Source organism: Balaenoptera physalus (assembly GCF_965194825.1).
Source record: "Balaenoptera physalus genome assembly, chromosome: 8".
In the NCBI taxonomy this organism is placed as follows: Eukaryota; Metazoa; Chordata; class Mammalia; order Artiodactyla; family Balaenopteridae; genus Balaenoptera; species Balaenoptera physalus.
In genome coordinates, this window is record NC_138887.1 from 23,688,917 (window position 1) to 23,714,596 (window position 25,680).

Below are 25,680 nucleotides of genomic sequence, written 5' to 3' on the forward strand. Positions count from 1 at the left end.
TTATGAAAAACCTTGCAAGTCATTTTTAAGAGTTTGGACATGATCAGATTTGCATTTTAGAAAGATAACACCGGGGTGGGGGGGCTCCAATCAAGCTGGCAGAGTAGAAGGACATGGAACTCACCTCCTCCCACAAATACATCAAAAATAACAATTCTCACAGAATACCTACTGATCACTAGCAGAAGACCTCAAAAACCTGAAAACACAAGAAAGATCTCCACATAAATGGGTACGATGAAAGGAAAAAGAAAAAGAAAAAGAGGAAGCAGATGGGACCTACGCCCCTGGGAAGGAGCTGTAAAAGGGGAAAGGTTACCACACCCTGGAAGCCCTCTCACTGGTGGAGAGATAAGCCAGGACAGAAAAGGAGCCTCAAAGGTTCAGAGGGGAGCACGACAACCGGCCTGTAGCAGGCAGAACAGAGAGAGACCTGCACAGACAGTCAGTGCCACTGCCCTGCGCACCCCAGCCTCAGACACCTGTCTGCTGGTACGAGTGGGGCCTGGGTGCTGAAACTCGGGGTTCAGAGGACAGACCGGAGGAGGGGAGAAGACTGGTGTTGGCTGTGCAGAGAAAGCCTGAAGGGGCTGGAGTGTGGCATGTCCACAACCAAGAATGTTCACACAAGAAGCCTGGGTCCACCAAAGAAGCAAAGCACCGTTGTTAAGTGGCTGGCGAAGGGAGGGCCAGGGCCGCCACAGCAGCCTCTTTCTCTGCACACCAGCCCCATCTCCGTGGGCTATGGGAGCGCACGCCCCAGCTGCCACCTTGGCGGGCTCCCGCACCTCAGCCACTGTCTCAGCAGGCTCTGGGAGCAGAGGCCAGCAGGTGGCCCACCCACGGAGGTTGGTGGGGGAGGCTGAAATCATAGCTGAGGCCCAGGGGCCTTACGATTTAGGAAGCGGGCTGAAATCTCTCCCTGCAGCTGCATGAGCCACGGATTTACACCTCTGCTGCTGGCTTTGTAAATTCAGCACCTGCTCGGGACATCTGAGTGGATAACAGGTGCTCCTGCTGCAGGGACGGGTCTGGCTTCAGCAGCAGTGGGCTTTGTGGGTGCATGCACTAAGGGGCTGGGTCTACTGGGCCAGGGTCTGCGCCGTCTCCATACTCCCACAGTGAGTGGGTCCAGGTGCATAGCTACTGTAGTCCTCAAACCTGACTTCAGTGGATCTGTACTAGTAGCCTTGTGAAAACAATGCCTGAGGGACACCATGGCTGATTGCTGGCATTCCCATGGTTGAAGTGGGGCCTAGGGCAGTGACAAAAACAGTGTATTTTATAAGCCTGCACAATGGGTGACAGGTGACACAACAGAGTGCACTCAGTGGTCGACAGCTGTGCCAAAGGAATACTCAGTGCCTCCTCTCCCAGGGAGGAGCATTTCTATCCTGCCTACCTCATACTGCAGCTCAGAAACAAATCTGGGGGCTTTTACTCCAACAACTAGGGAGGAAACCCTGCCCCTGACAGCACAGTGACAACCACAGAGCAAAGAGGAGGCCCTGGTCAATATCCAGGGCAGGCGCTGGTCACCACAACACCAGTCACACCTCCTATCAAGGGGATAATGGCTAGCATACACTGAGGAAAGAGGTGGCAGACATCCATACTAAAAACAGCCCTCACACCAAAAATATTAAACCCACACAGGCTACACAGGGACACTCTCACATAAAAATAGCACTCCAAGACCGCAGTAGATAACTGTATCTCCTAAACTCATATAGCAAGAGAAATATAAGTAAAATGAAGAAGCAGATGAATCACTGCCAACTGAAAGATTAAGAGAATTCCCCTGAAAGAACAAACAATAAAACAGACCTCTTCAGTCTTATAGACACCAAGTTCAAAAAGGAGATAATGAAAATACTGAAGGAATTAAGAAGGGCTATTGATAGAAATGCAGATTGCTGTAAAAAGGAATGAGAAACTGTAAAAAGGAACTAAGAAAAATTAGAGAACTGATTCACAGAAATTAAACCTGAGCTAAAGGCAATGAATAGCAGAATGAATGATGCAGAAGAATGAATAAGCAATCTGGAAGATAGAATGACTGGATGTCAGCAAATCAGAACAGCAGACAGAAAGCCAAATGAGAGACCAATGGGTAATGTAAAGCGTGTCAATCTACACAGAACAGGGATCCCAGAAAGAGAAGAAAGAGAAAAGGGGATTGAAAATGTATTTAAAGAAATTATGGCTGAAAACTTCCCAGACCTAAAGAAGGAAACAGATATCCAAGTACAGGAAGCACAGAGGGTCCCAAACAAGATGAACCCAAACAGACCTACACCAAGACAAATTTTAATTACAATGGTTAAAGTTAAAGAGAGGATTCTAAAGGCAGCAAGCGAAAAACAAAGAGTCAATTACAAGGGAAACACCATAAGGCTATTAGCTGATTTCTCTACAGAAATGTTGCAGGCCAGAAGGGAGTGGCAAGATATATTCAGAGTCCTGAAAGGGAAAAAAACCTGCAACCTAGGATACACAGCAAGATTGTCATTTAGAATAGAAGGAGAAAAAGAACTTCTCAGACAAGCAAAAAAAGAATACAGCAATACTAAACCTATCTTAAAGGAAATATTGAAAGGTCTTCTCTAAATAGAAAAGTAAGAATCTATAGGAAAGAGAAAATCACAATTGGAAAGTAAATTACTTAAATAAGCCAGTACACAGATTTTTTTTTTAAAAAATCAAAACATTTCTGTGAAAGCAATGATAACCACAATGAACATCAAAAGGATGAACATAAAGATGTAAAACAGGATATCAAAATCATAAAACATGGGGAGGAGAGTAAGAAAATGTAGACTTTTTTTTCTAGAATGTGTTTGAGCCTATATGACTACCAGTCTAAAACAAGTAGATATAGTAAAGGGTTAACATACTTTAAAAACAGGGTAGCCACAAATCAAAAACATACAATAGATTAACAAAAAACAAAAAGAAGACAATACAAGCATAATACAAAAAAAAAAAAAATCATCAAACCACAGAAGGAAAAAAACAAAAAGAAAAAGAGAGGGAAAAAGAAGAAATATAAAATCAATGGGAAAATAAGGTTTAAAATGGCAATAAATACATAGTTATCAATAATTACCTTAAATGTCAATGGACTAAATGCTCCAATTGAAAGACACAGAGTGGCAGATTGGATTAAAAAACCAAGAGCTTACAATATGCTGCCTAAAAGAGACCCACTTTAGGGCAAAGGACACACGTAGATTGAAAATGAGGGAATGGAAAAAGATATTTCATGCAAATGGAAATGACAAGAAAGTGAGGGTCACAATACTCATATCAGACAAAATAGCCTTTAAAACAAAGGCTATAAAGAATGACACTATATAATGATAAAAGGATCAATACAAAGAAAGGATATTACATTCATCAACATATATGCACCCAGTAAAGGAGCAATCAAACACACAAAACAAATACTAACAGGCATAAAGGGAGAAATTGATGGGAATACAATAATGGTAAGAGACTTTAACACCTCATTCGCATCAATGGACAGATCTTTGAGACAGAAAATCAATAAGGCAAAAGAGATCCTAAGTAATACAATAGAAATAGAACAATTAGACTTTATTGATATTTTCAGGACATTACATCCCAAACAAGCAGAATACACATTCTTTAAAGTGCACATGGAACATTCTTTTCAAGTGCACATGGAACATTCTCTAGGATTTATGACACACTAGGGCACAAAACAAACCTCAACAAATTTAAGATTATAGAAATTATTTTAAGTATCTTTTCTGACCACAATGGCACAAAACTAGAAATCAACCACAGAAAAAGAAACAAGAAAAAAAACCCAATTACATGGAGACTAGACAACATACTACTAAAAAACCAATGGGTCAACAGTGAAATCAAAGAAGAAATTTTAAAAATGCCTTGAGGCAAATGACAATGAAAACACAACCATACAAAATTCTACGGGATGCAGCAACAGCAGCTCTTAGAGGGAAGTTCACAGCGATACAGACCTTCTTTAAGAAACAAGAAAAATCTCAAACAACCTAATCCACCATCTAAAAGAATTAGGAAAAGAAGAAGCAAAGAAAACCTAAAGTCAGTGGAAGGAAGGAAATAATAAAGATCAGAGAGAAAATAAATTGAAATTTAAAAAACAATTTTAAAAAATCAATAAAACCAAGAGCTGGTTCTTTGAAAGGGTAAACAAAATTGACAAACCTCTGGCCAGGCTCACCAAGAAGAAAAGAGAAAGGACCCAAATAAACAAAATAAGAAATGAAAGAGAAGAAATCACAACTGATAGTGCAGAAATACAAAAAACCATAAGCGAACACTATGAACAATTATATGCCAACAAATTTGACAACCTAGAAGAAATGGACAACTTTCTAGAAACGTACAGCCCACCAAAACTGAATCAAGAAAAAAATAGATAGGGGGCTTCCCTGGTGGTGCAGTGGTTGAGAATCTGCCTGCTAATGCAGGGGACACGGGTTCGAGCCCTGGTCTGGGAAGATCCCACATGCTGTAGAGCAACTAGGCCCGTGAGCCACAACTACTGAGCCTGCGCATCTGGAGCCTGTGCTCCGCAACAAGAGAGGCCACGATAGTGAGAGGCCCGCACACCACAATGAAGAGTGGCCCCCACTTGCCGCAACTAGAGAAAGCCCTCGCACAGTAATGAAGACCCAACACAGCCAAAAGTAAATTAATTAATTAATTAATTTTTTTAAAAAAAGAAAAAATAGATAACTTAAATGGACTGATCACTAGAGGTAAAATAGAATCTGTAATTTTAAAAAACTACCTACAAACAAAAGTCCAGAACCTGATGGGTTCACAGGCGAATTCTACGAAACATACAAAGAAGAACATATACCAATCCTTTGCACACTCTTCCAAAAGACTGAGGAGGAAGGAACACTCCTAAAGACATTCTATAAAGCCACCATCACCCTGATACCAAAACCAGACAGTGACACTACCAAAAAAGAAAATTACAGGCCAGTATCTTTGATGAATATAGATGCAAAAATTCTCAACAAAATATTAGCAAACTGAATTCAACAACACATAAAAAGATCATACACCACGGACCAAGTGGGATTCATCCCAAGTATAAAAGGATGGTTCAACATACGCAGATCAATCAATGTGATACACAACATCAACAAAAGAAAAGACAAAAACCACATGATCATCTCAATAGAGGCAAAAAAATCATTTGATAAAATTCAATATCTATTCATGATAACAACCCTTATGGAAGTGGGTACAGAGGGAACATACCTCAAAATAGTAAAAGCTATTTATGACAGACAGTCAAAATAATACTCAATGGTGAAAAGCTGAAAGCCTTCCCACTAAAATCGGGAACAATACAAGGATGCCCACTTTTACCACTTCTAGTCAACATAGTATTGGAAGTTCTAGCCACAGTAATAAGACAGGAAAAAGAAATAAAAGGTATCCAAACTGGAAGGGAAGATGTAAAATTGTCATTATATGCAGCTGACATGATTCTACATATAGAAAACCCTAAAGACTCCACACAAAAATTACTATAACTGATAAATGAGTTCAGCAAGGTAGCAGGATACAAGATTAACGTACAGAAATCAGTTGTATTTCTTTACACAAACAATGAAATATCAGAAAGGGAATGTAAAAAAGCAATACCTTTTAAAATCACAACTCAAAAAATAAAATACTTAGGAATACAGCTCACCAAGGATGTGGAGGACATACGCTGAGAACTATAAAATATTAATAAAGGAAACTGAAGATGATTCAAAGAAATGGAAAGATATCCCATGCTCTTGGATTGGAAGAATTAATATTGTTAAAATATCCATACTACCCAAAGCAATCCTCAGAATTAATGTGATCCCTATCAAATTACCCATGACATTTTTCACAGAACTAGAACAAAGAATCCTAAAATTTATATGGAAACATAAAAGATCCAGAATTGCCAAAGCAATCCTGAGGAAAAAGAACAAAACAGGAGGCATAACCCTCCCAAATTCAAATAATATTACAAAGCTACAGTAATCAAAACAGTGTGGTACTGGCATAAAAACAGACATATGGATCAATGGAACAGAACAGAGAGCCCAGAAATAAGCCCACACACCTACAGTCAATTAATCTTTGACAAAGGAGGGGAGAATATACAATGGGAAAAGACAGTCTCTTCAGCAAGTGGTGTTGGGAAAGGTGGATAACCACATGCAAATCAATGAAGTTAGAACACTTCCTCACACCATACACAAAAATAAACTCAAAATAGCTTAAAGACTTAAAGATATGACACCATAAAACTCCTAGAAGAGAACATAGGCAAAACATTCTCTGACATAAATCATACCAATGTTTTCTTAGGTCAGTCTCCCAAGGCAATAGAAATAAAAGGAAAAATAAACAAATGGGACCTAATCAAACTTACATGCTTTTGCACAAAATGAAAAGACAACCTACAGACTGGGAGAAAATATCTGCAAATGATGTGACTGACAAGGGCTTAATTTCCAAAATATACAACCATCTCATACAATTCAATAAAAAAAAAAAAAAATCCAATTAAAAAAATGGGCAGAAGACCTAAATAGACATTTCTCCAAAGAAGACATATAGATGGCCAACAGGCACATGAAAAGATGCTCATCATTGCTAATTATTAGAGAAATGTAAATTGAAACTACAATGAGGTAGCACCTCACACCAGTCAGAATGGCCATCATTAAAAATTCTACAAATAATAAATGCTGGAAAGGGTGTGGAGAAAAGGGAACACTTTTATACTGTTGGTGGGAATGTAAATTGGTGCAGCCGCTATGTAAAACAGTATGGAGGTTCCTCAAAAAACTAAAAATAGAGTTGCCATATGATCTAGCAATCCCACTCCTGAGCATATACTCAGATAAAACTATAATTCAAAAAGATACATGCACCCCTATGTTCGTAGCAGCACTATTTACAATAGCCAAGACACGGAAACAACCTAAATGTCTGTTGACAGATGAATGGATAAAGAAAATGTGTTATATATATACAATGGCATATTACTCAATCATAAAAAATAACAAAATAATGTCATTTACAGCAACATGTATGGACCTAGAGATTATACTAAAAGAAGTCAGTCAGAAAGAGAAAGACAAATACCATATGATATCCTTTATATGTGGAATCTAAAATACAATGCAAATGAACATATCTATGAAACTGAAACAGACTCACAGACATAGAGAACAGACTTGTGGTTGCCCTTGGTGGGGGGAGGGGCAGGGGTGGGAAGTACTGGGAGTTTGGGATTAACAGATGCAAACTATTATATAGAGAACAGATAAACAACAAGGCCCTACAGTATAGCACAGGGAACTATAATCAATATCCTGTGATAAACCATAATGGAAAAGAATATGAAAAAGAATGTAAATATGTGTATAACTGAATCACTTTGCTGTACAGCAGAAATTAACACAGTATTGTAAATCAAGTATACTTCAATAAAATTTTTTTAAAAAGATAACACTGACTACAATGTGGAGAATAGATTGGAAAGGGATAAGTTGAAGAGCAAGAAAATCAGTAGTAAAGTCTGTTTAATAATCCAAGGGGTAGTGGGCTGATTTTTAAATTGAATGTAAAACTTTCCAGAATGGGAGCATGTCATATCTAAGCTATTCTGGCAGCTGTTCCACACCCTGTTTGGCTCTGTGTACATCAGCCAATGGGATAATGAGGAAAAGCAGGGAAGCGGGATCAACAGAAAAGGACAACAGGAACAATCACAGTTTAGTCTGTGCTGAACACGCAGCAAGTGGTTGACCTACAACAGTGTCTCTCCATCCTGCTGCTCATCAGAACCACCAGAGAACTTTTAAAATGCTGATGCTAAGGCAGAGATTCTGATTTCATTGACCTGAGTTGGCGTCTTAAAAACATCCCCAAGAGGGAACAGTAGGCAGGACTGAGATCCAACGAGAACCAATGAATCTACCCAGAAATTCAGGCCTATCTATTCCAGCTTTATTAATTTATGTTCCAGAATCTAAGGCGGTTGTTCTCAAACTTTAGTAGGCATCAGAATTCCATGGGGAGCTTGTCAAAACTCTGATGGGCCCCCCTGTCAGAGTTTCTGATTTTGTAGGTTTGTGCGGGACCTGAGAACTTACATTCATAACAAGTACTAAGGCTGTGCTTCTGCTGCTGGTGCAGAAACCAGGCTTCAAGAACCACTAGTCTACAGCCATCATTTTGGAAATGAGAATTTTACCAAGTGGGGGTGGGAGGGTGGAATGAATTGGGAGATTGGGATTGACACATATACACTAATATGTATAAAATAGATAACTAATAAGAACCTGTTGTATAGCACAGGGAACTCTACTTCACTTCTCTGTACCGTAGAAACTAACACAACATTGTAAAACAACTATACCCTCCCCCCAAAAAGTTTTTTTAATTAAAACAATAAATTATTAGAGAATTTAGTCTTACAAAATAAAGACAGATTAGTTTTCATTGTAAAAAATAAAAATAATGATTTATTTTTTGCTGGAGGAACTAACTTTTCTTACTCTTTTATTCATTTAAATATGTAGAGTCTTTTTAGTTTCACACCTTGTGTGCTAGAAAAACACCAAAATGGAAACAAAGATGAAGAAACTATGGTAGGATTTTACTACAGATGTGACAAGTAAATAGAGTCTTAAAGAGTTTCCTCCAAATATAATCTGTGCTGATTCTTCTGCTTTTTAAAAATTTTAGAATGAGGCATATACAATGAGAAAATATATAATAATCTGATGGTTCACTATTGTTCATGATTTAGAAAAAGCTTGTCCACCATAATCATGACTGACCCATGTTTCTATCTAAAATAAGTCTGCAACTTATGACAACCCAGTACCTGGGGCTGGTTGGCTATCTCATAACTCTGATCATGCTGATTCATTATTATTGATGTGACATCATTGTTCTTTCAATTCTTTAGGAACATTGGTTAGTTTACAAAAGACGCTTTTTCTTCCAGAAAAATATTACCAAAGAAATTTTGATTTTATAGTCAAGCCTGATGTGTTTCTCAAGTGTACACAAATCATTTCAAAGTTCTTATTAAAAGTAAAATCTACTTTTACTTTAACTGTATGGTTTAATAACAACAAATGTAACTTAGGTCAGGAATTTAATGGCTTTTTATATAAAATACCTTCCCTTATTTAAAAAAATGACTTCCACAATGTCAAAATTCTTAATAATATTTTTCTGCTTAGCACATTAACATTTCTTATGCCAACTGGTGAGTAAAATCTTATGGATAGCAAGGAATTTTCTTAATGAATAATTTACAATAATTACATGTTTAAAAATGTTTCACATGTTTTGTACAAACTATACACTGGTATTTTTTTTTATTTTATTTTACACAGCAGGTTCTTATTAGTTATCTATTTTATACGTATTAGTGTATATATGTCAATCCCAATCTCCCAATTCATCCCACCACCACCACCCCTGCCACTTTCCCCCTTTGGTGTCCATACATTTGTTCTCTAAATCTGTGTCACTATTTCTGCCTTGCAAACTGGTTCATCTGTACCATTTTTCTAGATTCCACATATATGCATTAATATACGATATTTGTTTTTCTCTTTCTTACTTCACTCTGTATGGCAGTCTCTAGGCCTACCCATATCTCTACAAATGACCCAATTTCATTCCTCTTTATGGCTGAGTAATATTCCATTGTATAAATGTACCACATCTCCTTTATCCATTCATCTGTCAATGGGCATTTAGGTTGCTTCCATGACCTGGCTATTGTAAATAGTGCTTCAGTGAACAGTGGGGTGCATGTGTTTTTTTAATTATGGTTTTCTCTGGGTATATACTCAGTAGTGGGATTGCTGGGTCATATGGTAATTCTATTTTTAGTTTTTTAAGGAACCTTCACACTGTTTTCCATAGTGGCTGTATCACTTTACATTCCCACCAACAGTGCAAGAGGGTCCCCTTTTCTCCACACCCTCTCCAGCATTTGTTGTTTGTAGATTTTCTAATGATGCCCATTCTGATTGGTGTGAGGTGATACCTCATTGTAGTTTTGATTTGCATTTCTCTAATAATTAGTGATACTGAGCAGCTTTCCATGTGCCTCTTGGCCATCTGTAAGTCTTCTTTGGAGAAATGTCTATTAAGGTCTTCTGCCCATTTTTGAATTGGGTTGTTTGTTTTTTAATATTGAGCTGCATGAGCTGTTTATATATTTTGGAGATTAATCCTTTGTCCGTTGATTCATTTGCAAATATTTTCTCCCATTCTGAGGGTTGCCTTTTCGAAAGTCTTGTTTGTAGTTTCCTTTGTTTTGAAAAAGCTTTTAAGTTTCATTAGGTCCCATTCATTTATTTTTGTTTTTATTTCCATTACTCTAGGAGGTAGATCAAAAAATATCTTGCTGTGATTTATGTCAAAGAGTGTTCTTCCTATGTTTTCCTCTAAGAGTTTTATAGTGTCCGGTCTTACATTTAGGTCTTTAATCCATTTTGAGTTTATTTTTGTGTATGGTGTTAGGGAGTGTTCTAATTTCATTCTTTTACATGTAGCTATCCAGTTTTCCCAGCACCACTTGTTGAAGAGACTCTTTTCTCCACTGTATATCCTTGCCTCCTTTGTCATAGATTACTTCACCATAGCTGCATGGGTTTATCTCTGGTCTTTGTATCCTGTTCCATTGATCTATATTTCTGTTTTTGTGCCAGTACCATATTGTCTTGATTATTGTAGCTTTATAGTATAGTCTGAAGTCAGGGAGTCTGATTTCTCCAGCTCCATTCTTTTCCCTCAAGACTGCTTTGGCTATTCGGGGTCTTTTGTGTCTCTGTACAAATTTTAAGATTCTTTGTTCTAGTTCTGTAAAAAAAAATGCCACTGGTAATTTGATAGGGATTGCACTGAATCTGTAGATTGCTTTGGGTAGTACAGTCATTTTCACAATGTTATTCTTCCAATCCAAGAACATGGTATATCTGTCCATCTGTTTGTGTCATCTTTGATTTCTTTCATCAGTGTCTTATAGTTTTCTGAGTACAGGTCTTTTACCTCCTGAGGTAGGTTTATACCTAGGTATTTTATTCTTTTTGTTGCAATGATGAATGGGATTGTTTCCTTAATTTCTCTTTCTGATATTTCATTGTTAGCGTATAGGAATGCAAGAGATTTCTGTGCATTAATTTTATATCCTACAACTTTACCAAATTCACTGACTAGCTCTAGTAGTTTTCTGGTGGCATCTTTAGGATTCTCTATGTATAGTATCATGTCATCTGCAAACAGTGACGGTTTTTCTTCTTTTCCTATTTGTATTCCTTTTATTTCTTTTTCTTCTCTGATTGCCATGGCTAGGACTTCCAAAACTATGTTGAATAATAGTGGCAAGACTGGATATCCTTGTCTTGTTCCTGAACTTAGAGGAAATGCTTTCAATTTTTCACCATTGAGAATGATGTTTGCTGTGGGTTTGTCATATATGGCCTTTATTATGTTGAGGTAGGTTCCCTCTATGCCCACTTTTTGGAGAGTTTTTATCACAAATGTTGTTGAATTTTGCCAAAAGCTTTTTCTGCATTTATTGAGATGATCATATGGTTTTTATTTTTCAGTTTGTTAATAGGTACACCAGTATTATTTTTAACAGTAACAAAATGAAACCTACTCAAAGGCCAAAAACATACTAATCACCGTAGACTTTTATTTCTAAAAATGTACCAGTATCAAATATCACCAAAACTATGGATATAAAAATAAACCCATCAAAATAAAATGAATTGATGCAATTTTGCAATTACGGAACTGGCTGACTTTTTCTCAATTAGGAAAAAAAAATCTGGCTAAACGGATGGATTCTGAACTGAGCCCTGAAGGAGAATAGACTTGGCTTTACTCTACTTGGCTTTACTGAGCCGCAAGCCATGGGTCTGGACTGTCCTTGTCCTTAACTCAGAACACTTTACCAGAGTGGAATATTCCAGAAATAAGTGACTATTAAATTGGCTTTGGGGAGCATTTTAAAAACTGACAGGAAAAGCCAACAAACACTTTCTATTTACTTATCATTTTAGATTAAGTCACCAAACAACAGGAGAACTTTTAATCAATTTTGGATGGTTGCTGGATTTTATCCAAATATTTCCTGATACATCTGTATTCAATAAGATGGTCCCTGCACACACCAAAATTCCATTACAAAAGAAACAACGTGGTTTCTGCTGCAATCTCACTTTTGTCACTTCTATGCCCGTGGGAACTCTTAATTAATCCAGAGCAATTTCAGCATTTCAGGGCAATGGGAAATTATTTTAAGATACATTACAATCGTAGACAAAAAGACCTGAAGCATCTGTAAGCCCATAGATGGATCTACTCTTTATTGTTCAAATCATGCAAAGGCGTTTTTAAAAATCATTGTTTGTGTCAGAAATAATTTGTGGAGTAATTCATCACCATTCAAGAAACATTTACTAAATGCCAATGCAAGACATGGTGCTAATGCTTCTCAACACAGGTTTAGTTTCTCTTCAAATGTATAGATTGCTTATCATCACTTATTCATAGCCTAAAAAGACACATTTAGCTAAAAACAATCATAAAAAGCCTGAATGGTTAAACATGTAGTCCCATAAGCCATTAAAAGAATATTAATATAGACTGTATTTTTACAATAAAGAATACTTGACTAAAATTAGATACTGAGATAAAATGGAATGTTTTGGATATTATTGATTTTTTGGTGTTTTAAGTATTTAATATTTTCATTTGGAAGTAAAATCTAATTCAGTTATCTTGTAAGATTGTCCAAGAGTATGATCATTTTGAGTTTTTGAGTAAAAAAAAATTTGGAAGAAATGGATCAAAATGTGAAGAAAATATTTGCAGCATTTGTCTCTTTCCCCTTTGTTATGCACCAACAGGCGTGATAAAGTTGAAATATTTGCCTCTAGCCAATGCAGTAATTAATGTGGTCAAGCAGGAAGCCCAAGGAAAACCATATAACATTATTTATGGTTCTTGGAAGTGGCTATGGGTACTGGTTGATAAATACACAATTTAGCACTTTAGATGAAGGAAGAGGAATTAGAGGTAATCTATTCTGACACTCTCATCTACCCATGAAGAAACTGAAGCCCAGAGTTAATAGCAGGACTCTCTGTAGGTATCCTTTTCTCATATTTGCTTGTAGTATACATAGCACATCTGGTGATACTTCCTCCTGTGGTCTAGTATAAACTAGGGAAAACTTGCTTAGTGGCTCTCAAATTTTCATGTGCTGGTATGTTTGTTGGGCAGGCCCCATGCCCTGAGATCAAGTTCAATATGTCTAAATGGAGCCCAGGTATCTGCAATTTTGTGATTGTGATGAGATCACTATGACTGTGATGAAGTTATCCTGAATTAGTACTGAGAAAAACAAAACTGCAGAATGCAAAAGTTTTAAAAAGGGATATTATGCTGAGTGAGCACAGTTTTCCAAACAAGTCACGGCTTTTTCATTAAACTGTAATTGCTTTTCCTTACCTTTGCAACTATAAGGAAAAGGGAATGCTGTTTAAACAAGAAACTGGGGAGGCCACAGAGCAATACTTGATCAAATTCTTACACTTGACAATCAGAATCACCTGGGATACTTGTGAGACTACAGATTCACGGGACCTTTTCCTGTAGAGTGTTATTTATAGGGAGATACTGATGGGACCCAGGAATCTGTAGTTTTCAGAATCATTCCTGGTAATTCTGAAAACCGACCCACTTTGAAAACTACACCATGCTCTGTTGTATTAAAACAGGCTTCAGCGGTTCTCAACTCTGGTTTATAGAAGCAAGCAGGGGACTCAGGAAAACACTTACCTCCAGAGCTTCTGAGCGGGTAGGTCTGGCGTAAGTCCAAGAATTTGCACTGTTTCAGGCTCCCGGGTGACGTTGACACGTTGCAAACCGGTGGGCTAGACTGTGCTGTGCGAACTGAGGCAGAAGAGTCATGGGAAAACGGCCAGAGGCTGCGGCAATTTCTCTGCTGAAACCCGTACCTCCGCCTCCCGCTGCCCGAAGAACAAGACAATGGCGTCCGCGGCTTTTTCAAACCTCAAGCAGGTGCTTCTGATTAGTAGAACCTAAACTGGAACCACCTGGGAGAGAATCTGGCCCAGGTAGTTCCCAGGCGTCTAGCTGTTACACTGGGCGGGGACAGCCCGGGGCGACCGTGGAGAGGGGCAGGGGTGGGAAGTAGACCAGGGGAAATCGTGCTAACTCCCAACACGTAAGGTAGCGCAAATGTCACGTAAGTTTCAGTAGTAGTTTGTCCCAAACTACATAAATCAGTTAATCCTTGATCATATTCAAACCATAACGCAAAAATGTCCTCGTCCTTCATGGAAGTTGTGTAGTGAATTCTGTAACGTGCCACCCAGATCCCCCTTCAGGACAGCTACACTTACTTCCTCGCTGCTGGTGAGGGCGCCGGGAGCGCTGCCCGGTCAACAGCCCTCAGCGCTCAGCTCTCTTCGGGAACTGCATCATTTGATGTGAGTCACCTGGCCTAAGCCCCTGCCCCCTTCAGGAACAGCCAGCATCCAGTGACTGGACATCCGGGGTCCCTGCCAAAACTCTGAAGGATCTTGTAAGCTTTAGAGCTCCATGTGGGTTGCAAAGGAATATTTTGATTGCATAACAACCCACCTTCTTTATTATCTGCCCAATCTCGGTTCCTTCTCTTCCCTCACCCTTCAAGGGCACGACCCCCAAATCTTCCTGCAGTCAAATGTCCATCTCAGAGAACCATATAGCAGGTTCTAGCTAACAAGAAGAACAAAATAGAAATTAGATATAAATTGTTAAAAAGGTCAAAACCGCTCTCTGGAAAAAACCCTAAAGAAAATGAAAAATTTCAAAAACTCATAAAAATTCCATAAGGGGATCAATAAAAGAGCAATACACAAAAATCTATTAAAATCTCAAAGAGCAATACAATAAAATCTAAGGCCCTTCACATCTCAACTAACAAAAAATTGAAAATGTAATGGAAAAGTTCTACAACAGTACGGGTGGAAAACACAAATTCCCTGCAAGTGGATCACTGGGAGTGGATGTAATAAGAGCCACTCCTACTTCAACAATTTGGTTCCCAAGCCTCTGAATTCTCCCTACTATGCACACAGCTCCATGCAATACTAGTTGATTTAGGCTGTACGTGACACCCAGGAAGGTGGCACCATCCTCTCAGGGTGTCCTCCGCAAGCTGGCACCTCAGCTATGCTTTTAAGAGGCCAGTCCATCTCCATCAGCCTGCTTGGTTCTGAGGGGTGCAGTAATGTGCAGGGCCAGGTTAATGTGAGGCAATGAGGCACGAAGGCTCAGCATTCAGGAGTCACTAATCTCTGGCCAAATCTCGTTCCGTACAAGTTGACGGACAAGGCCCACCAACAAGAGTTCTGCCCATCAGGAGGATTCTTCCTCACTGATATCTTTCAAGGCCAGCCCTGAAAACTCCTCAGAATACACAAGGGTTTATAGTGAAAAGTAATCAGCTCCCCTCAGTCTCCATTTTACTTCCCCTGAAAGGTAAACATAATTATAGGTAACATATATGTCTCTAGATAATCTATGCACATACAAGCATGTACACATATACTATACACACGTCCATTTTATCTACAGATTTTTAAATACTTTTTTCTTAACCTTATGTTTTAAAATTTATCATATCTTGCAAATGGTGTCATAGATTATATAGAGCCATCATTGTATAGCTATAATTTATTGATGGACATTTAGGTTGTTTTCAATTTTTTGTTATTAAAAATAGCGTTGTAATGGATCAGATACAATTTAAATTTTGATAGATAAATTAAAATCTATATATTATGGTATTTCAATTTTTGAGTGAGGGTGAGCATCTTTTCATATTTAAATGACATTTATATTTCCTCCTTTGGTAAATGATTGGTTAATACCATTTGCTTATTTTATGATTAGTTCATAGATTTTTTCCCCTGTTAATTTTAGAGGCTGTTTTAATTATTTTTATAATCATTTGTGTTATAAATTTTTTTTTAATACTCCATTAGAGTTTATTACAAGGTAATGGCTATAATTCCCTGTGCTACACAGTATATTCTTTTTTTTTGAATTTTATTTTATTTTTTTAATACAGCAGGTTCATATTAGTTATCTATTTTATACATATTAGTGTATATATGTCAATCCCAATGTCCCAATTCATCCCACACATCCCCTTTCCCCCTTGGTATCCATACATTTGTTCTCTATGTCTTTGCCTCTATTTCTGCTTTGCAAATAAGATCATCTTTACCATTTTTCTAGATTCCACATATATGCGTTAATATACAATATTTGTTTTTCTTTTTCTGACTTACTTCATTCTGTATGACAGTCTCTAGGTCCATCCATGTCTCTGCAAATGACACGATTTCATTTCTTTTTATGGCTGAGCAATATTCCACTGTATATATATACCACATCTTCTTTATCCATTCCTCCATTGATGGACATTTAGGTTGCTTCCATGTCCTGGCTATTGTAAATCCATTCACTATAACTTTATGTATGAATGATCGCATTGGCTGACCACTCCATACTACATTTATTTTTCAAAATTTTTTCTAGGATACACACAATGACTTAATATGCAAAAGTTACTGAAACAATTTACTGTCTCTGCTGTTGCAACTAGTTAAAAAGGTACAGGTGATATTTGTTTTCCTGTTCCTCTGTCATCAGTTTTATACTTTCCTCACCATTAGCTAAAATTTCACTCTAGATGGCTTACTGCTTAAGGGTTTGGAGCTTTCATTTGCTTCAATATTGCCAAAGGGTTTACTGCAGTTGACTGTTAGACTCCTCAGTTGGCATGAAAACACCAAGAGATGCTCCAGGGAGCCGCAGGGATCTATAAGTACTCCCATCTTCCCACACTTTGTTGCAGCAGCCCCTGCTTATGGTATTCAGGACCACGTCTAGTGATAATGGTAACTCCTTTCTTTGCCTACTTGCCATCCAAAAAGAAAGAAAAAAGAGAAAAACAAATTCACAGAAAAAAAGATTACATCTGTCTGTGGTTATGAGAGGCAGATGTGTGGAGAGGGGGAATTGGATGCGGGTGGTGAAAGGTAACAATTTCTAGTTATAAGTAAGTACTGGAAATGTAATGTACAACATGACTACTATACATACACCGCTGTGTTTTACACATATATGTAAGTTTGGAGTAAATCTTGAGTTCTCATCATAAGGGAAAAAAACCAGTATTTTTTCTTTTTCTTTCTTTCTTTTTTTCGTATCTATACAAGATGATGATGTTACCCAAATTTACTTTGGTAATCATTTCACATTATACGCAGGTCAAACCATTATGCTGTTTGTACACCTTAAATTTATACAGAGCTATAGATCAATTAAGTCTCAATAAAACTGGAAAATAGTAAATTAATAAAAATATAAACCTTAAACATACTTTTAAATGCAATTATTTAGGAAACAAAGTTAATTTATATAGTTAATTAACATAATATGAAGAGCAGGTAATGAATCTTAAAGAACCAATTTTCCTAAGGCAATTTTGATTTTCAATCAAGCTACACAAATCTCCGCGGGAGCGAGGGAGTACTGTGCCCGGTTACTTGCTTTGGAGTATAAGGGCAGATGAGAGGAGAACAAACACCCTGAGAGCAAAATAAAGTATCTCCATAGTCTGTCCTGCCATAGTTGAACACACACACAGACAGACACACACACGCTCCTTTAACAGTTCACTTCTGGCACCTGTGTAGTTATATAGCACAAACTACTATGGTTTGCCACTCATTGACCTTCTCATCCCTGTGACCCACATTAGTCATCAGTGATGACTGACACAGGCCCATTCGCTCCCTTGCGTGGTCTTTCAGGCGTTCCCCCTTCATGAGCCATCGCACCTCGTGCCAGTGCGCTCTGCGCCCCCTTCCCCAGGGGCTCGGCTTCATTCTCGCATCTTCGGTCTGCTCCGGGCCACCGTACCTTCTGTGAGTCAACCTTGCACTTCTCGTACCACACTTCCCCGCCTCTGTCTTATTGTAAAAGTTTTCTATTGTTCTTTCACAAGGACTTTTCTCTGTCCTGGGTTACTCTCATTTCCTTAATTCATAGACTCCGTTATGTTTAATGATCAGGATTACGACATATTTCTGTAATTCTAGCACAGTATTTCCAACACTCATTTTGTTGTGGTTATTGCACAAATTCTGGACATATAGCACTAAAGATTAGGTTAATGAAATTTTATGATTAAAATGAACTTATTTCTTTTGTACATTTGCACTCCAGCTGTAGTGGTATAGGGGTGTGTGTGTAGTAGAAACAAAGATTTAATGAAAGTTTTGAAACAACTTCTCATTAGTGTAGGGAAGTTAAATCTCTAAAACCTTATAATGCCTCAGTTAAATACCAGGATTATCTGAGGCCACTATGAAATGGAGCATTCAAATTCCAGTCCCATTCAAGATACATAGGTAAATCTGCATTTTAGAAGTGTTTCCTCCCCCCTAAACTAGTTGTAAGCAACCATCTGATTGATTAGACACATTTTGTAAATCAAAGCCATTGATCTGAAAGATCCAGATAGAAAATCAACCTCTTTGAATAATCAGATAGTCTAGCTCTGTATTAGGTCCTGGAAGGATTTCAAAGTACTTTGAGGTCTTTGCTTTTGCATATATACATAAAAAATAAAATTAAATATATAACAAGCAAGCCCCAAATGTAATAAGCAGTACACTTTTCAGACAAATGCTATATACAATAAACACTCTCAGGTGAAACTTGAGAGAAGTTGGAAATCGTGTGAGCAATTATTCAGTAGGCATTTTTTGTTTTGTTTTGTTTGTTTTGCTTCAGAAGGCTATTCTTATTGATACTATAATTAAAACTTAGAGCTAGAATTGGGAGATGCTTTTAAAAAGAGAGATGGCAAAAAAAGGAGTGGAGAGTAGGAGTAATGTGGGGGAAAGTAAGAAAAAGCAGCAGAAGTGAAAAGGAGAGAGGTGAATATAAAAGCAAGAGAGGGACTTCCATGGTGGCGCAGTGGTTAAGAATCCACCTGCCAATGCAGGGGACACGGGTTTGAGCCCTGGTCCAGGAAGATCCCACATGCTGTGGAGTAACTAAGCCCATGCACCACAACTACTGAGCCTGCACTCTAGAGCCTGCGAGCCACAACTACTGAAGCCTGCGAGCCACAGCTTCTGAAGCCCACATGCCTAGAGCCTGTGCTCTGCAACAAGAGAAGCCACCGCAGTGAGAAGCCCACGCACCGCAACGAAGAGTAGCCCCCACTCACTGCAACCGGAGAAAGCCCGCGTGCAGCAACAAAGACCCAACGCAGCCAAAATAAATAAATAAATAAATAAATTTATAAGTTTATAAAAAATATAAATAAAAGCAAGAGAGAGAGAATGTCACCAATAAGTGCCATTCTGCTAAGGTGCACCCATGCCATAGAACCTATGTGCTCTGGGATGGGACAGAATGTGGAGGCTTGGATGGAAAACAAGTTCATGAGAGTGAATTACTTAATTTACCTTAGTCCCTTTTTTCTTGTCTGTAAAGCAACAGTTTGACCCCGATGATCACCAAGATTCCTTTTTTGCTTTAAAATACAAAAATGATATGAAAGGTCACGCTCTAAGCCAGGTGGCAGCTGGGCAATTCAAGTACGTGTTTACATTCCAAACATATTCCAAAAGCACCCTGTAGAGTTTGAAAAGGCCCCTGAATTTGTCCATCAAAAACTCTTAAATATGAGCTGCTCTTTGGACTTTGTCAAAGTGTTCCTTTCTTCTTTTGTAAGAGACCTCTGTCTGAAAAAGCCACCTGGGAAATAATCTCCTCCAGTTTTCTCATAGGGTGGAAACACTGTCGCTTGCTGACCGCCTAGAATGAATACAAATCCACCCAGTGGTCACTAACTGCCATCAAAACCCTAAATCACTTTCAGCTTGGAGAAGACATGTGTGTTGGGATGGGTCCCATCCAATTAGTCTGTTTCAGCTGAACTCTAGAGTGAATCAGGGCTTAAGCCAATTCTTAACAAACACACCAGATTTTACCATCTGGAAGGAACCTGATCCAAAACAAATTATATGATCCATATAGTGTGTAGCTCTGGTGTGGTCATCTGATTCCTAAGCAGTGACCATACTCTGGATGAGTATGACGAACTTTTAACCAAACAAATGACAGTTTAGCAAACAATAGCTGCTCAACCCTTTCACTAGTAGACCTATAAAAATTTGCATAAAATAAATTTTGTTTACAGTAGTATTAGCACTTCAAAAATGGCTTTTTCTTTTTTTTTGTCTGCAGAAAATAAGAGAGCTTGCAGCAATCCCAGGGTTCAGCTCTTCTTTAGGAGATAAACCATGCCTTAGAAAAGCAGATAAGATTAATGTCTTTTCTTCTTCTACTCAACTGGCTATTTGATTTTATCTTGAGCTCTGTTTTGAGTCTTTGCTAAGGCAAAGCAGAATCTGTCTTGGATGATTTTGTTAACAATGTGGGTTATACTATGTTTTATGACTAATTAAAATGGACTGAAAACTGCATAATGGTGTCTCAAATTAATGCACCCTCATTTGGACCCCCCAGGGCTTGTCTCAGCAGGTTTCGCCCTAATCCTGTAGCTCTAGGCACTTTCAGGTGGTTATTGATTGAATCCACAGATTCACTTACAGCAAATGACACTATGTGGTCTGTCTCTTAATTACTTAATGCAGTCTCTGTGGGTCATGACAATATGCACATTAAAACAGGTGGTGTAAATTTAGCTGGAATGAGCCTGGTTGAGGCAATTTTTATAAAAGCTGCTCTACCCAAATGGGAGCATCTCAAATTCAGTTAGGCAAAGTGTTTCAGTGAAAATGATGCATTATCCTAAAAGCCATTTGGATGATGTTATCTGTTATGTATAAAGTGACCAAGTGAAAAAATTAAATTGATAAGGAAAGCGTGAATGTCTGTATATTGGGGGTGTGGATGGGCAGGGTAGTATTTTGCCTCGCAGGGAGCTCCTTTTTAAACTAGGATAAATAGGGGAAATGATGATGTCTAATTATTAAGTAGAGTTCCGTGGGTTCTTACTAAGGACTCTCATCTTGTCCTAAACATCTCTGAGGCACATCTACATGCTAGATATGAACCTTGAGTAATCCACAAGGCAGGGAATCACTTTAACTGCATCATTGGTCAGTTTTCTTGTAGTTTTAATACTTTATTATTCTATGAAATTATTCACTTTTTAATTCATTTTTGGTTGGCTGTTTGGTCCAAAAACATTGCAAGGAAGAAGCCAATGATGAAGATTTAGTAAAAACTCCTGAGCTCAGGCAGTCAGTGTGTAGGAAAGATCTTTAAGAGATTTTCTTCAAGATTGTTAAACATCCCATGAGTAATTGAAGGTTAGGTGTATTTTCTTATTTATTCATCATGTTGGGTTACTTGGATGTTGATGTGTTTCCATTAGGTCCTTAGCCTATCGGTCTTGGGTCTTGTATTTTTTGAATGATAGAGATTCAGAGCCCAGAATCAAAATGCTGTGCTATACATCACTCAATATCCTATCCAGTCCTGGTTTTTCATATTAAAAAAAAAAAAAAAAGTGCCACTGAAACTACAGAAACAGATCCAGATTGTTTTATCAAAGGTTAATTATTTCCAGAATATAATTGCTTTCATAGCCTTATTATTCTAGCACTTAGAAAGTGTAATACACTCTATTATCAAAGTTATATTTCATATTGATTCTGTGGTATGCGAGGGAGGGAAAAGAAACGGATGTGTCTACTAGAAGAGTAAGGTTATTACTCTCACTAACCAGGTTTGTGAATAAGAAAGAAGAAAAATATCACAGGAACTAGTTTTTGGTCCAGAAGTTATCCACAATAAAGATACAGCCAGCAAGACTTATCAGACCTTGGCTATTAAGTCAAAGACAAGTTTTGAAATGTCTAGTCTATTGCTAAACTCCAACAGCTAGGCTTTCTTGTCCACTTATTCATCAACCTCATGCACTCTGAGATCATGAGACTATAGCATTTCTTTAAAAATAAAGGAACTTGGACAATTCTCTTGTGGCATATGCAAACCACAGCTCTTGTGTCAGTTGAACTACACTGTTGAGTGGCTTCATCTTCAATAGCAATGACAGACAAGTTCCTCTTCACTGACCCCACTGCCATCTGTCATCCTGGATTCCACCTACAGTGCATTATCTGAGCTACACTGAACAGGTTTCACCCTGGTCAAGGTCACTGCCCAGCCAATCAGAACTGACGGGGTCACTGCAAATATCCAAATTACTTCCAAATGGAGGTGCTGACAGACACTGTTAATGAGGACTGTTTTGTCAGACTTGTTGATGACCTTTGACAACATCGCTCTTGCAGACTGCCAAGAGTCGTCTAGTTTTTCTCCCTCTGACATTTATGTGGTATCCGATACTTAAATGCACATTTGAGGGTAATCCGAATACAGTGTCCAAAGATAAATTTGCACAAGTGATAAAATTGAGAGCATCGTTATCCATTCATTAGCTAAGAAAATATTTTAGCCACTTATCTCAAGAAAGATCTAAGCCTGCACCTCTGGGTAACTGTTATTGGAGAAGCAGATGTTAGATACGCAAATCTATATAATTGTAAGTATAGCGCAATGATGATAGCAGTGCAAATAATTCTGCTTCTAAAAAATGTCATGTACCTATTTTTCCACTTGTATCCTGTGCTGACCAGTGAGGTGCAGAATATGAGAGAGAATAGATCGTTCAAAACTATAGTTTACATTCTAAAATAATGACTTCTGCATATGCTTGGATGTTGTGATAAAACAAGCAGGGATATTATCCAATAGACTCTTTAATCATAACCTTGACCTCAACATTAGATAATATTAGATAACATTTCCAGTTATCCTCTGTGATAAATCAGCCAAATCTCAACATTCTCAAGAAGCCACTTAAAATGATGAGGATTAGAGTGTGTGTGTGTGTGTATGTGTACGTGTCTGTGCAGGTAGGAAACTCATATATAGGTAGATCATTGACAAGTCTACAGTTCAAGAAAACATCCAGCTTAGAAAAATTTAATATATAATTTTGTTGTTTAATTTTAAAATTGTTCTACCCAGCAGCTTTCTATTTATACTCCATATTTTCAGGTATGCACGTCTCTGAGTTATACTTAAATACCACTTTGTTTAATACTTCTTCGCAGTCACTTGATTCTTTGTTTTAATTGTCTGTGAACTTAAATTATGTGAAGAGAAATCCTTGTACGACTCTATTCCTTATCTCCAAATGCAGGCTCCATTGTCTCTCTGTTCTCTGCTTCCTCAACTAGATTTAATCTCTGTTCATAAGCAGACAATTACTACCTGTTGCCTCTCTCAGGATTCTATGGTTCACCTTTCTTCCAACTTAAATCTGGAAGGCTGCTTCACACCTGTGTCACAACTTTAGATGAAATTAGTCTCAGAAATATAGAAATTTCCTTAGAATAGCCATAATTTAGGAAATATTGTCTGTTCTTAAAAATCACAGATGATCACCATAGAGATTTACTCTATCAATCCTCTTATTTTTTCAGTAAAAATTGTACCTGTAAACTCAGTCTTTTTTTGCTTCAAAAATAATCTAATGGAGTCAACTTTATGTTCCCCTCCTTTTGCAATTCAACATATATTTTTAAAAACCATTTACTATAAATATAAAGGACCAAAGACATTTAGAACACTGACTTATGATCTAATGTCTGGGGAACGAATCCAAAATTAACTATGAGACAAAGATAAATGTAATAGAAGACAGTATAAATACAAAGTTCTACAGAAAATGATTGTCAACATTCTTTTTCCTTTGTAATTTTCCTTGAGTGATGCCATCCTTCCTTGTAGCTTCAACTCTGTTTGTGGAGAGCCCCTCAGTGATTCCTGCACCAGCTCTGAAGGCTCTTATACGAATCTCTTCCTGGTTTTGTATCCTGTGATCTCATATTGGTAACCATGGTGGTGGCATTTATGTCATGGAAATGGGTATAATTTCTTTGGTTTTTCTTCTGGAGACCTAGTTAAAACGTTGACCAGAGTATCACTGATCTTAATTCTATCCTAATTCAGGTTAAGACTTGGTGAAAATAATTGTACTTTTCCCCCTTTGTTTTTAAAATAAACATAGAAAAATCACATTAATTTAATGAGCTGTGGCTATGAAAAATAAGCAAAGTTAAGTTTTTTGGAGAAATGTTCTCCATATATTACTACAAAAGAGACAGGTAACTGCATGCAAAGATAAATTGTATATTTTCAAGTCTGTGTCAGCTGTCCCAAGGAAGATTGTTTCTAATTGTTTGCAGAGAAATGAAACAATTGTTTCACTGTGAAGGATGGGAGAAAAGGAGAAAGAAATTGTCTTTGCTCTTCCTCCAAAATCTACCTTCATCCTCTCGACCATCAATTACAAAAGTAGACATAGAACCTTACCACTCATAGTGTGATCTGCAGACCAGCAGCATGGACACCTCCTAGGAGCTTATTAGAAATGCCGACCCTCCAGAGCAATCTTATTGAATGAAAAATCTACCTCTTAGCAAGGTACAGGTAATTCATACACATATTAATGCTTGAGAAGCATCGGAATCGAAGAGACAGAAGCATGGGAGAAGTAGGGAAAGGAAGGGGCTTGGATGGAGGGTAAGGGGATGCGGGGTTAGGCCAGAGGCACATCTATTCGGTTGTCAGGCCATAGTACGCTGGCTTCTCTACAAAGGACAGGCACAACAGAGGACAAACTTGGGTTTTTTTAACGACATTTTTTTCAGATGACTTTTCTATCCCCTACACCTGTGGTTGCTTGTCCCCCTCCCGGCACCTGTTAAAAAAGACAGTGATGCTGACAAGATAATTCTCAACTACTGCTGAGAAAATTGGAGAAAGTTGTTGTTGTGACCCTGAGGGCGAAGCTCTTCATATTTTCACCAGGCAGAAAATGTGGATTAAGGAAAAGCATATTCTTTCACTTTGGCCCTGTTTTATACAGAGGCCACGTGTAGCTGAGCAAAGCCAAATGAGACTGACCCAAAAAATCTGGTCTAGTGAGACAGCACAATTGAACAGCATCCAGGCAATAATATGGAATCCCAGAAACTCAAGCTTTTACTTATTTGATGCTGACAGCCAAAAAGAATCATGTTTTTGTTCTTGTGTGAACTTTTCTGCACTAGATAGCCATATCTCTAGGTCACTTATATATATGGAAAAAGCACTACATTGAGAAATAAATGTAGTTCTTAGTAACAAAATATGTGACCTCTTTATGGCTCTCAGTTTCATCATCTGTAAAATGGTTGTGTGTGACAACTCTTGGGACCACCCTTGTCTTCCCACCTGCCTTATACTCTTCACCCCAGAGTATTCTCATCTGGAAGAGCCATTTACTGAGAACATTTGTCCTCTGGCTCTAGCTGTTTCAGTGTGTCCTGAAAGCGTGTTCACCTTGCCTTAGATTTTTTGGATTCTTGAGCCTTACATTTGTTAAATTTGTCAGAAAGATCTTCTCAACTAAATTGCGCACAAGTATTG

The 25,680-nt window shown here is 37.9% G+C and overlaps 1 long non-coding RNA gene across 1 annotated transcript in view; it reads left to right on the forward strand.

Annotated features, from left to right (window-relative positions):
- The first annotated feature begins 2,742 nt into the window (after positions 1–2,742).
- Positions 2,743–25,680, forward strand: part of LOC309666324 — a 675,327-nt gene continuing 652,389 nt past the window's right edge. Inside the window, exon 1 of the long non-coding RNA XR_014267052.1 lies at positions 2,743–4,703. This is a non-coding gene — a long non-coding RNA (uncharacterized lncRNA). The remainder of the gene's footprint in view (positions 4,704–25,680) is intronic.